Source organism: Podarcis raffonei, chromosome 8, assembly GCF_027172205.1.
Source record: "Podarcis raffonei isolate rPodRaf1 chromosome 8, rPodRaf1.pri, whole genome shotgun sequence".
Taxonomy (NCBI): Eukaryota; Metazoa; Chordata; class Lepidosauria; order Squamata; family Lacertidae; genus Podarcis; species Podarcis raffonei.
In genome coordinates this window covers 25581488-25594200 of record NC_070609.1, presented here as the reverse complement: position 1 = coordinate 25594200, position 12713 = coordinate 25581488, and the positions used below count along the sequence as shown (strand labels likewise).

Sequence of the window (12713 nt, the reverse complement as noted above, 5' to 3'; positions counted from 1 at the left end):
CCAAGACCACGTCCTGTTCTAAATAGGAAGTCTTTTACTGTATAGCTCTTCCTGCCTCAGAGGAGCCAATAGCTAACCTGGGTGGGTGAGGGCAGACCAGAAACCAGGAACACTACCAAGAGGAAAATTCTGTGTTCTTGGTGGTGACTCACCACCCAAGGTACTTATATGCAGAGCTAAGAGTTCTTGCATTGCAGCCCCAGTGGCTCTCAATTCAAGAGCAAGTTTTTAGCTCCTTCTCCCACTCCCAGTTGTCAGTTTCTCCATTCATGTTGCTTACGGATGACCTGTTTATCGAGTTTCCGTCATGGTTTCTTTGCAAGATGTTAGATGATATCAGCAGATTGAGCAATCATTCCAATTTCTTTGTGGGGATGCTATATTCCTTATCACAAAAAGTGCAGTTTTGGGAGGACATGGGTTTGTAGTGCAAAAGCACCAGATCAACTTTAATTCCACAACCTGATTGGCTGCTATCGCATGCCAGTGGCAGTGGGTACCTTCAGGAGCTATGGTAGCAGGCGGTCTAAACCACTCACAAAAATATTCACAAATGGAGGCAGGGTTGCTGGTGCAGCAGAGTTCAAGCCATCCAAAGTCAAGCACAGCGAATCAGTCTAGGTCCAAACATAATCCAAAAGCAACATCAGGAAACAGTTCATGCTCAATATCACAAAAACTTCAGCAAGAGATAGGAGCAAAGAGTCAGAGCCCTGTGCTGTTTCCAGCGAGTAGAAGACTCAAGAGGAATATCTAGTCTGGCCTCTGTAGGAGACTAGCAACCAAACCTAACAAATGCATGTTCTTGCTAGTTGGTATGAAAAGGGGCTAATACCACAAAGCAGTATTGCTGATAGGCAAATACTCACACCATAGAAATACAATTGGTAGAGAGGGCTTGATGTGATGTCACTTCCCCTCCTCACCAGGAGAGGAAGGAACTTACAGCATTTCCTGTTCCTCTCTCCCCCACTGCCTTTGACCAGCATTGGATGCAGAGATGCCTCTGATTTCCCCACTTTTAGGCACATGCCTAAAGCTGGTTATACAGTTAATTGCTGGTATTGCTATGATCCCATACATGATTATAAAGTAAGTAAATCTATTTTTTAAACTTACTTGACAAGTTGTTCCCGGATTCTTTATTAAGTGGTGTAAGAAAGGGGAGCCAGCTTACTTCATATCTAGACTTGCTCAAAACTGCTTTTAATTTTACTGCCAAGGATGGGAGTTTGAAACTGTATTTAATCCACACACGTGGATGCCTGGAAAGATAAATTGCAATTAATATATCCTCTCCTACTCATGAAAACCCATCCCACAGCCTCCTGGACCACACCCTGACCACAACTGTTCATAAAAAAATGAGTTTCAGGGATTGTTTACTCCCAGGCGCACAAGTCAACCATCATTTCCAGCTTTTCAGATGCATACTATGACATCACCCTTCAGCTTGAACCCAAATCTTTTGCCACTCCTGCTCTTGAGGACTGCAGTGGTGGTGATTCCATCTCCTCCTCTCACCACTCCAGGGATGACTCCAGCAAGTTCTCCCAACCTGGAGGGCCCCTAAAGAGTTCGATCCCCATTTGGGACAGCTGCATGTTACAGCAGTCCTCAACCTGTGGGTCCCCAGATGTTGTTGGACTACAACTCCCATCATCCCTGAGCTCTGGCCTTGCTAGCTAGGGGTGATGGGAGTTGTAGTTCAACAACATCTGGGGACCTACAGGTTGAGAAAGGCTGGTAACTCTAGAATTCTATGATTCTATGTCACATGCTAATACTGAACTCAATTCTCCAAAAACTGCTCCTTATGTATCTCCACTCATGTGCCAGAGGGAGGTATTTGTAGGCTCAGGCAAGGACCCAGGCTCACTTTCAATCCCCAACACCCCCAGGTAGCGGCCCCTGCCTGGAAACCTGGAGAACTGCTGCCATTCAGTGGAGACCATCATGAACTTGATGGACCATTGATTTGACTCCACATAAGGCACCTTCCTATGCACCCATGTGTAGGTGAAAGACTGCAGGAGGTCCCAGGTTCAATCCCCCAGCATCCTCACGTAGGACTGGGATTGTCCCATATCTGAAAACCTGCAGAGCTGTTGTCAGTCAGAGTAGACAACACTCCCCTAGATAGGCTAATGATCTGACTCAGGACAAGGAAGCTTCCTTTGTTCCTATAGCTTCTTTTTATTGCAGGGGTGTGGGGGGGCATGTCAGTGACAGGGTCCCTGAAACAGTCCAATGTGGAATGCTAGCTGACTGCTGCGAGAGGAAATGGGAAAGTGGGGAGGTGTTGGGGGGCAGGGATGGGGTAGAATGGAGTGTCCCTGGAGAGGGCACAGTTGGCTTGCTACACTGCAACATTTTATTGCAGGTTCCATTTGTATTCTTCTTTTACCTTTGTGGCAGCTCTCAATTTGAAAAAAAAACTGCATAGGATTATAGTCAATAGTTATACCTATTGGGTTCGTCGTTGTTTTAAATAACGGGGGGCGGGAACGCCTTTCCTTGCCTCTCACACTGCCAGATGACACGGGGAGCAGTGGCATTTCAGCTTCTCACCTCCACCTCTCGAATCCTCTCTTCCCACTTATTTCCCTTTGTGAAGCTGCTCCGCTCTGCTTTGCCTGCCTAAATCAGTAACAGTTTATTTCTGTGTTCGCAGCTAGTCTTGAGGGAGGGAGGTGGGCGGGCAACCACAGGACTCTGATCACCATTTAGGATTAATTTGGAGCTGTGCACCAGCTCAGAGCATGGGCATAGCTGGGAGGGGGGCAGGGAGGGGCAGCTGCCCCCCTAAATCAATAAAAATAAATCAAAATACATAATTAACTGAGGTTCTGTCCCCCCCTAACAAAAGGCCTGCCCCCCCCAAATCCTGGCTATGCCCATGGCTCAGAATTCTCCCCCATTTGGCATCTTTCCCCAGGGATGAGAATCCCTCTACATGTCCCACATTCTGCGTGGGCTGAAATGAACAAACTCCCAGCTGTTAAGAGCCTCTCATATAGGAACAGAGGAAGCTTGCCTTAAAGTGAGTCAAAGCACTGGGCAATCTAGCTCAGTATTGCCTACCCTGACTGGCAGCAGCTCTCCAGGGTTTCAGATGGGGGACATTCTCAGCCCCACCTGGAGATGCTGAGGACTGAACCTGGGACCTTTGGCGGGCAACGCAGATGAAAATGAAATTTATTATGGTCAGAGGCCGTGAAGGCAACCAACTTGGACCTCATTTGCACTCTACTTTTAAAGCAGTATCATACCACTTTAAACACTCACTGGAGCTGCAATTTGTTAAGGGAGCTGAGAGTTGTTAGGAAACCCCTATTCCCCTTACAGAGCTATCAAGCTCAGAAGAGGGATGGATTGTCTGATTGTCTCTGATTGTCTTCTTGCTTTTCTGCTGTCATTGGCTCTGGCTCCACCTCCTGTAGGTCTCCCAGGCTTCTGCATTAGCAAATCCCAATGGGCACCTAGCCCCACTTGACTATATGACCACCCAAGGTCCCTTCCCATTCTCCAATTCTATGAATTCTGCATAATAATAACTTATGGAAAATGTGTCAATTTCCACATATTTGACATGCTTTGACAAGGGCATTGTGCTTCTAAAATGCACACTTTTGAAGAGTTTGGATTTGTAAAGCCAACAAAGAAGGTATAGAATTTATAAAGGAAGTAGTAAAGGGAAGTAATGGTGGAGAACCTTGCATTTGTGAGCTAGGCAGGGCATTTAAGCTCCACCCAAGTCTACTGGAAGTCTGCCCACTGTCATCCTCTCTCTAGCTAAGCTTTCACCAGAAATTTTGCACACAGTTGCAAGCTTTTCTCTTAGACTACAGGCAAGATCATTTAACTGAAGTTGTCTATGCACTCTATGACCTGCAAATCTTATGTCACCCAGGCTCACTCTGTATTGATTCCTTGCACAATTACCCTGGAGGAATCGTGATGTTGTGGAGCACACTTGGACAGGGTACAGGGTTCTTTGCGCTCTCTCTCTCTCTGATTTCTTAGTTTACAAAAATACAAGCATTGTCTCTTTTCTCAAGTTGCATTTTCTAGAGGTCAGTTTCATTTGTTGTGAGACATTAGTGTTACATACGGTGTTAGGTTAGGAAGGAAAGAGGGGGAGGGAGGGCTGGGCCAGGTGGCAATGCTTCTATTCTTCTACTTAGTGTATGTGTGAGGTTTTGTGTCGGCGTCACTTGTGTGGGTTCTTTGCTCTTTTGATGGTGCTCTAATGCACTGAACTGAAAATATGGGAAGCTGCCATGAGCATGCCCTAAGAGGACTAGAAACTTCCTTTTTTAAAGGGGGGAGGTCGGAACATAGAGAGTTTAAGAATGCTACACTTCTTGTTCAATACTAGATTTTGTACTTGAACGGATGTGCAGAATGAACAGCCCCCGGCATTGCTTGCTCTGAGGATTACTGAGAGAAGTTACTATGCACTATAGGCAGTGGTTCCCCCCCCCTAAAAATGTTTAGGGGTATGCATACCCTGGCATACCTCCAGAAAAAAAGCACGGACCATAGGTGAGGTTTGGATCTATATGCCAATACCACGAAAGAACAGCCCTGCAAGTCTTTGGTCAATACCTCCAATGTGGGGATGGAGAACCTGCAGCCCTCCAGATGTTGCCGGACTATAGCTCCCATCATGCCTGACCATCAGCCATGCTGGGTGGGCTGATGGGAGTTGAAGTCCAGCAGCATCTGGTGAGCCACAGGTTCATAGAATCATAGAATTGTCGTTGGAAGGGACCATGAGGGTCATCTAGTCCAACCCCCTGCAATGCAGGAATCTTTTGCCCAGAGTGGGGCTTGAACCCACAAGCCTGAGATTCTCGGGCTCTACCAACTACCCTATCCCTACTGCAGGTTTTTTTGTTCTCACCTTAAAACACATTTGACATACATTATTGACATATATGATTTATAACAGGGTTTCCCAAAGATGCGTCTCCAGCTGTTTTTGGACTACAACTCCCATCATCCCCAAGAACCCTGGGAGTTGTCGTTTGCTGAGAGCTGTTAGGAGACCTTTATTCCTCTCACAGAGCTCCAGTTGCCAGAATTCCCTGTGAGGAGGGGTTGTTTAAACCACTTTGGGAACTGGAATTCCATGTGTGGAAACAGAACTCCTAAACGACGCTCAGCACCTTTAACAAACTACAGCTCCCAGCATTCTTTGGGGAAAGCCAAAGAATTAAAGATTTTGACCAAACTGCGAGAGGTAGTGGAGGACAGAGGTGCCTGGCGTGCTCTGGTCCATGGGGTCACGAAGAGTCGGACACGACTAAACAACAACAAAGAATTAAAGATAAGGCGTGAATGTCCCCTTATACAGTAAAAGAAACTATAATAGATTCTGTGATGAGGGCCTATGAGAAGCAGAGGGCTCAGACCACACCCCCAACATACATTTAAAGCACATGGGTTCCCCGCCATCCAAAAAATCCTGGGAACTGTAGTTTGTTCAGGGTGCTGGGAATTGTAGCTCTGTTGAGGGTAAACTACAGTTCCTAGGATTCTTTAAGGGAAATCATGTGTCCCCTTTAGGGGAAATATAGGGTGTCAATGTGCCTTAGTTATTGCCTAACTCACATTGATCAGGCCTCTCCATAAAAAAAATGTTCTAGGACTTTTCCAGAGTAGGAACACAGGTAGTACTCCGGAAGTGCTCTTCTAAGGATGGGGATCTGCACTCGCCCACCGTTAGGCAGTGAATAAGACTAAGAATAATTTTAAAGGAGGAACGTTTCCTCTTCTGAACCAACATGACATGCCTTTTTTTAAAAAAAACAAACCACCCATGAGAGAAGCCCTTGATTGGCCGTTCCTTCCCTCCTCCAGAAAGCAGCAAGCCGGCAATCAATGAATGGGTGGGACCTGGCGAGTCGGGGGTCCCGCCCTGACAGCTGATTGGGGGCGGTGGCGCTGGAGCAGAGGCGCTCGAGCTAGAGAACTGCTCCCCCCGCTTTCCTACAATGAGCTTCTGCTCGGCGAGAAAGGGGAGGGCAGAGAGAAGGAAGGTGGGGAAACAGAGGAGGTGCTTTTCTGTTCGTGGCATTACACCAGCTGAAGGGTCAGTCCGGGGAATATACAGATACACGCGCACGCACACACATGCCTGCGCGCTCAGGAAGTACTCTGGCTGGTCCAAGCCCACTTTCCCTGCGCTTTTAGGGAAGGGAAGGAGCAACCCCAGCAGAGGAAGCGCCGGGAGGAAAAGCGAAGCGACCCCAGCGCTGGTCCTGCCAGTGGGGCAAAGAGGGACCCGTAGCGGGCGAGCAAGCTGGACGAGGGGACGAAGCAGTTCCAGGTAAGGCGAGCCCTCGATCTCCGGTGCTTTTCGAAGCTGAGTGGCGCGGCGGGTGCGCGGCTTTGTGGATGCGCGCTCGGAGTTGGGGGTCAGGGGCTTAGGATCTCTGCGGGAGGATACCCCTCCCTCCTGTATATATGTCTGTGTATGTGTATATATACATGTATATATGTATGTGGGTGTGGATGTGTGTATATATATATATGAAATACAGAGAGAAGAGGGGGGTCTGGTCGCCTTCCTGTAGTAGCTTCGCCATCTCCGTGGCTTTTTGCTGCATCTAGGAAAGGAGGAGGAGGAGGAAGAGAAGAAGAGCAGCCCAGGCCGCGGAAGCTGGAGACTGGGGGGCGAGGAAACGCGTCCCTAAATAAATGATCGGGGGGCTAACAGTGGCTAGTGGGGGCGGCCAATGTACGAAAGCGTTTGGGGAGGAGGGTGTCGTGTGTGGGTGCTCAGGGGAGTGACTTCCCCCAGAGTATTGGGCGGGGAGGAAGGGGGTGTTCTCGGGGTCCAGCACCGTTCCCGGAACTGCAGTGTGGTGGTGTCAGTAGGAGGAGGAGAAGATGGATGGGGAGCTGTAACGCTCTCCGGAGCCCTCGCAGTCTCCCTGGTAAACCACACTGCGCAAGCCGAAGGTGGGGAGGAGAAGGAAGATAGAGAGCCGGACAGAGAGAGAGAGAAGGAGGTGTGTTTGATGGGCACAGGTTGATGTACCTTTGTCTCTCCGCCCTCCCCGGCTGTGTTTCCTCCTCCCACCCATCCCCGTTTCGTGCAAGGATGTGCAGGCAAAGAGAAGCAACCACTGTCCTCTCCTCTCTCTCCCCCGCCTCCAATTTCAGCATCAATAAGCTCCTTTTGTGATACCCGCCCCAAGATCGGGACCAGAATCGGCTGCTTATACTGGGAACTGGGGAGAGAGGGTGGGGAACGTTTTCTCGTTCTACTGACGCCCCCTCGCCCCCGACCGCCTTCTCCTCCCTGGGGACGCCTGGGCCATAAATCCTTCCCTTGCCAGCCGCTCCTCACAGCAAGCAACAAAAGGCTCGGCAGCAAACAGCCAAGGGGGTGAGTTGCCGGCTGCTCCAGCCCTGCAGGGGGAGAAGCGGTTTGTGTATATGTGCGTGCGTAGCGTAGGAGTGCCCTCCGCCTCCGCCTCCCCCCACCGTTGTAAGGCCGGAGACCCACGAGAATCCCTTCTGACGCTGGACCAGACACCTGTGGACCACCTGCCTGCCTTTCTCCTTGCCCGCTCCAGTCTCGCGTTTCTTGCCCCGGCCGGAGCTGCATCGTTTAGATCATGCTTTCTTCATTCCCTTTCCTCTCCGGCTCTTCCCTCCCCCGTGTCCGCTTATCTGCTAGATCGGATGTTGAGAGAGGCGTAAAATTAAGCTATCTTTTCTCCCCCACCCCCCTCCAGCTCTCTGGCCATTGATAAGATTCTTCCCAAGCCCCGCCCCCTCTTCGCTCACGTTGTGAAGAGAGCGTGGGCAATGTCGCCTTAAGAGAAGTTGTGCCACGCAGGAGACGCAGTCACGGCATCCTCGCAGGAGCCGTGATTCCCCACCAGTGAACTTCGGTCCTCTTGGGTTCCGGACTTGGTGGTCTTTTGCAAAGCATGCCTCCCTCTTGCTACATTACAAAATGTAGTAAGCCAGCTGTCTTTCTGGGTGCCCTCCTGCGGAGTGGGGCTCCGCACTTCTGCCCTAAAGCAGAGCTGTAGGTACGGGGGTGGGGTGGGCTAGCCAGGTTTTTTTGCCCTGTGTGAAACCTCCAGAGGGGCACTATGGAGCCTCCCAGCCTCTGTGTGTGCACGCAAATGTACATGAGGGGGGTGCCAAACTGGGTCTTTGACTCGGGTTAAACAAAGCTTAGTTTCACCCCTGCCTAAAGTCCTCCAGACTCAGGGACAGGGGAACCACTTTTTCATTCTGAGGACCGCATTTCGTGCTAGGCAACCTCCTGAAGGCCGCAAGATGTCAGCGGTGGACGGGGCCAGAGGCAAATGTGGGCGGAAGATTGAATGTGGTTGTTAGCTATGTACCATACAGGGCCGTCTTACCCATAGGTGTCAGGGGCACAGGGCATCCGGGCGCCAGGCTCTCAGGGGCACCAGGCTGAGAGTCTGGGGCCTGAGAGTTGAGTGCTGTGACTGACACTTTTGCTGCAGGCAGTTCTGTGCTGCTAGTTTGGGGGCGACCGAGCCAGCGAGACACTGAGGTGGCTGGCTGGCTCCCCCCTCCTGCATGCCTGGCACTGGGCAACCTGGGGGGCCACTGGGTGGATCTTTGCACCCTGGTGCCGCATATGGTTAAGACAGCCCTAGTAACATAGGCTGACTTTTTACACACATTCATGCCCCCCTCTCTGTTGCCCATCTGGGCAAGCAAGAGGCATTATCTAGGCAGGTAAAAGCACTCAAGGAAGGTGTGGCGCAGGATTGTTGAGGGCTGAGTCAGGGCGGATGGGTGGGTGAAGTGGCCTGGGGAGAGTCCTGAGGGTTAGATAGACCTGGAAGGTGCACTTGACCCACAGACCCGGGTTCCCCAGCACTGCCCTACTGCCAGGCTTCCCCCTTCTAACCATGCGCATGGCGACCAGGCCTCAGCACACATTCCGGAGGCTCAGAGTGATGGCGAGAGAGCCGCTGAGGGAAACAGCTTGTTTCCTTCTCTCTTGGAACGACCCACCCCACTTGTGTCCTTGGTTTCTCTCCTGCATTGTTCTTCTTCTTTTAAAAGAAAAAATGAAGAAAAAAATGCCTGTCTGCTTCCCAAAACTGGGGGGTTTCTCCCAGAATGTGACCAACAGTTTCTGCCTCTCCAGCACTCACAGATCCGGGAATTGGCACCTCCTTCCGGCAGAAGTCCTGCTTTTCTCAGCCAGAGGTTGAGCTGGGGGGAGGTGATAGATAGGGTTTATGGGGAAAGGGTTACTATGACTACTCCTGCGCAGAAATGAACATTTCTTTCCTCTGTGTGTGCGCTCGCTCGCATTTGCGCCTTCCTCTGGGTCACTTTGTGGAGAGAGTATTTTTATCAGGTTTCAGAAGGACAGTCCCTGCGAGGCAGGGGCTGCTGCTGAGTGGGAGAGCACATGCTTTGCATGCAGAAGGTCTCAGCAACGTAGCAAGAGCACCAGAAGAAGGCAAGCTGCCTCACACTGAGTCGGGCCATTGGTCCTTCTAGGTTCGTACTTTTTTCAGCTAAAGGGCCACATTCCCTCCTGGGAAGTGTGTCACTGTTGGGCGAGGCTGGTGGCAAAAGTGGGTGGAGCAATGAATGCAAATTTTGAACACATGACTAACTTGACACACCTTCACACGGTCTCCATCCAAGGAAGCAAGAAGCACTATCAGAGTTGCAGCCAGGCAAAAACATTCACATAGGGTGTGAATAACAGAATCAAAGAATCATAGAGATGGAAGGGTCATCTAGCTTACTCCCTGCATGCAAGAATCTTTTGCCGAACATGGGGCTTGAATTCTCGACCCTGAGATTAAGTCTCATGCTCTACTGACTGAGCTATGTAAGGTGAGTGAGGGGTGTGGCGTGAAAGTGGGTGTAGACTAAGGAGTCCTGAGGGCCAGACAGAGAGGGTTGAAGGGCTGCATTTGGCTCCCCGACCTGAAGTTTCCCACCCCTGATCTATACTCACTGGCAGCACCTCTCCAGACAGGTGTTCTTCTAGCCATACCTGGAGATGCTGGGGATGAAGCCAACATTCAGTCTGCAGCATCTCCAAGCAGGCCTAGGAAAAATTCTCAAGTGGTCCTCCATCTGTTGTAGGACTTCAGGTCATTTCAGCCCCAGAGTGTGTGAGTAATGGATGGGGATGTTGGGAGCTGAGAGTTCAGCAACATCTGGTGAGCCACATGTTCCCCATCCCTAGTGTAGACTTTGCTGCACTAGAGGGACCAATGGTCTTGGTCTGGTAGATGTCAACTTGCTATGTTCTACATATTTGGCTTAGCTCTAAAGCAACTGCACTGTGATTGAAAAGACAAATGTGCCCAAAAATTCATTGCACTGTCAGATAGGATATAGGGGAGCATAATATTCAAGTTATGTTGTTACAAGGGGGTTGTTATTGTTGTTTAATTTATGTACCACTTTTATGATACTATAGCTCCTAAGTGGTTTACAACTACAAAAACAATCCACAGCTAAAGTACACAATAATTTTAAAGCACCCTTAACTAAAATACACAATAAAACAGTTTAAAAGAGCATAACAATTGAAAGCAGTCAAAACTATAAAATCCCAAGTTCACTTCAGGGGAATGCTTGCTGAAATGGGTGTGTCTTCAGGAGCTGAAAAGTTGTTTGTCTGTATTGGATCACAGTCTACTTCTGGGATGCCCAAACTTTTTTTCAAAGAGGGCCAGATTTGATGAAGTGAACATGCATGAGGGGCGACCAAAGTTGTTGAGCTTTTTTTTACCCCAGGACATATACTGCAACGGGGGCCAGATTAAATCGACCAGTGGGCCGGATTAGGCTCCCAAAATGGACTTTGGACATGCCTGATCTACTTTAAAAGTCTATCTCTAGTAACTGGGAGGTCGGTTGCTCCAGATGTGGAAGTATATGACTAACTGTCATGGCAACAGTCACTGGCTGTGCTTATGCAGAATGATAGAACTCTTGGGTTGCCTGTGCATTTGGGATGACCAGAGTTTTGGACTGGACAGCAGCAATTGTGTGAAAGCAGAGGATAATCTTTTGCATTAGAGTTGGTTGAGGGTGGGAGAATCAACCTCTGGTCCTTGTGCTAATTTCAGAAGCCTCCTTCATGCAATATGTTCCCCTCCAAGCAGCCTGCTGGAGGTGGGGGAGCCACACCCACATGTCCGCATGGGCCCTCTGACAATGGTGGTTGGTGCCCATTAGTACTGGCAGGGCAGAATGCAGGGAGGCCAAGGGAGGCGGAGCAACAGCCTGATTGGGAGGAGCCAGAACCCACAACAAGCAAAGAATCCTAGTTCCGCCTCCATCCTCTTCCCTGCTGAATTTTACAAGGGCAACACAGAGACCAAGGAAGAGGAAAGTGGCTCTTCAAAAGAAGGGGCAGACAGAGGTTGGTGGGGCAGTTGCTCATCATCCTAATGGACAAGCCACACAAGATTTCTTGTTTGCTGCCTGGAAAAAGAAGGAAAAAATATTTTAATACATAAAGAGAGCATGCAAACATTAATAATGTGGAAGAGGCCACATTTTGAGATTTAAGAAGCAAGCACACCTGTGCTGGAGCCCATCCTGTGAAATGAGTGCATCTGGGAGCATAAAACTTAGCAGTGGGTTAAATGATGAGTCTGATCTAACAGAGCTACTTCAGAATTATGCTATGGAATCAGTTTCTGCACACAACCTGATAGAGAAAAAGCGAGTAAGAGGTGACACAGTGTAAGTTTATTAGATTATGCACCATGTGTGGAGAAAGTGGATAGAGGAAACTTTCCCTTCCTTTCGCATGACACTAGAAGTCTTGGGCATCCCATGAAGCTAAACGCTGGAAGATTCAGATAAAAGGAAGAACTTCTTAATGCCACTTGTACTTTAAATTATGGAACTCACTTTCCCAGGTGGCATTGATGGCCACCAACTTGAATGGCTTGAACAAAGGATTAGACAAATTAACGGAGGACATGGCTATTGACGGTTGCTAGCCAGGATGGCTGTGCTGTCCTGCTGCGCTCATTTCTGGTTGGTGGGCTTCCCATAAGCATCTTGTTGGCCACTGTGAGAACAGGATGCACCTTTGGCTTGATCCAGCAGGCTCATCCCATGTTCTTAACCTGCACGGCCAAGCAAACACCACCATGCCATTTTATTAACAGCTCACACGTGTTTCAGTGGAGGGTTTTGCCTAGAAAACCCTCATGATCTGCACCCCTCCCCAGCTCCCCACTGGCATCTATTCTGCAGGGTTGAAGCCTCTGTTTAAACATATGTGAGCCATTCAGAAACGCCACCATGCACATGCAGTTTGTACTCAGGAAATCACCAAGTACAAGATGTAGCAGCATACGAAGCAGCCCCCGCAATTCCCTCTCCTCCCCAAGACAGCCCTCTGCCTATTCAAGGTTTTCAATGGCATCTGGGAAGTGTGGGCAAGTAGAAATTTGAATGGAACAAGGAAAGAATGTTCATCTACTCTCTATTGTGTAACCTTGTGCTTCTGTATCTGGAGCTGCACAATGTATGGCAGTTTATTTTTCAGTAGCATTTTCAGCATGCAAAGTGTGCTGTGGTGCTTATTGTCTTCATCCAGTCAGTGCTGGGCTACAACGGAGGCATTTTGCATTCTTTCAGACCAAGTTCTCAAAAGCTTTAATCTGCCCCCTGGAGTATTGTGCTCTCTCTGTGTGTGTGTGTAT

The 12713-nt window shown here is 49.3% G+C and overlaps 1 protein-coding gene across 5 annotated transcripts in view; it reads left to right on the top strand.

Annotated features, from left to right (window-relative positions):
- Positions 1–1070: 1070 nt before the first annotated feature.
- Positions 1071–12713, top strand: part of FGR (FGR proto-oncogene, Src family tyrosine kinase) — a 64138-nt gene continuing 52495 nt past the window's right edge. For 2 of the 5 annotated variants that reach the window (XM_053398638.1, XM_053398633.1), the window contains exon 1: positions 5970–6337. The gene's annotated coding sequence lies outside the window, so the exon portion shown is untranslated. Of the gene's footprint in view, positions 1093–5967; positions 6338–7380; positions 7403–12713 lie in introns of those variants that run through there. The other 3 variants (XM_053398636.1, XM_053398637.1, XM_053398634.1) reach the window with 3 other exon arrangements.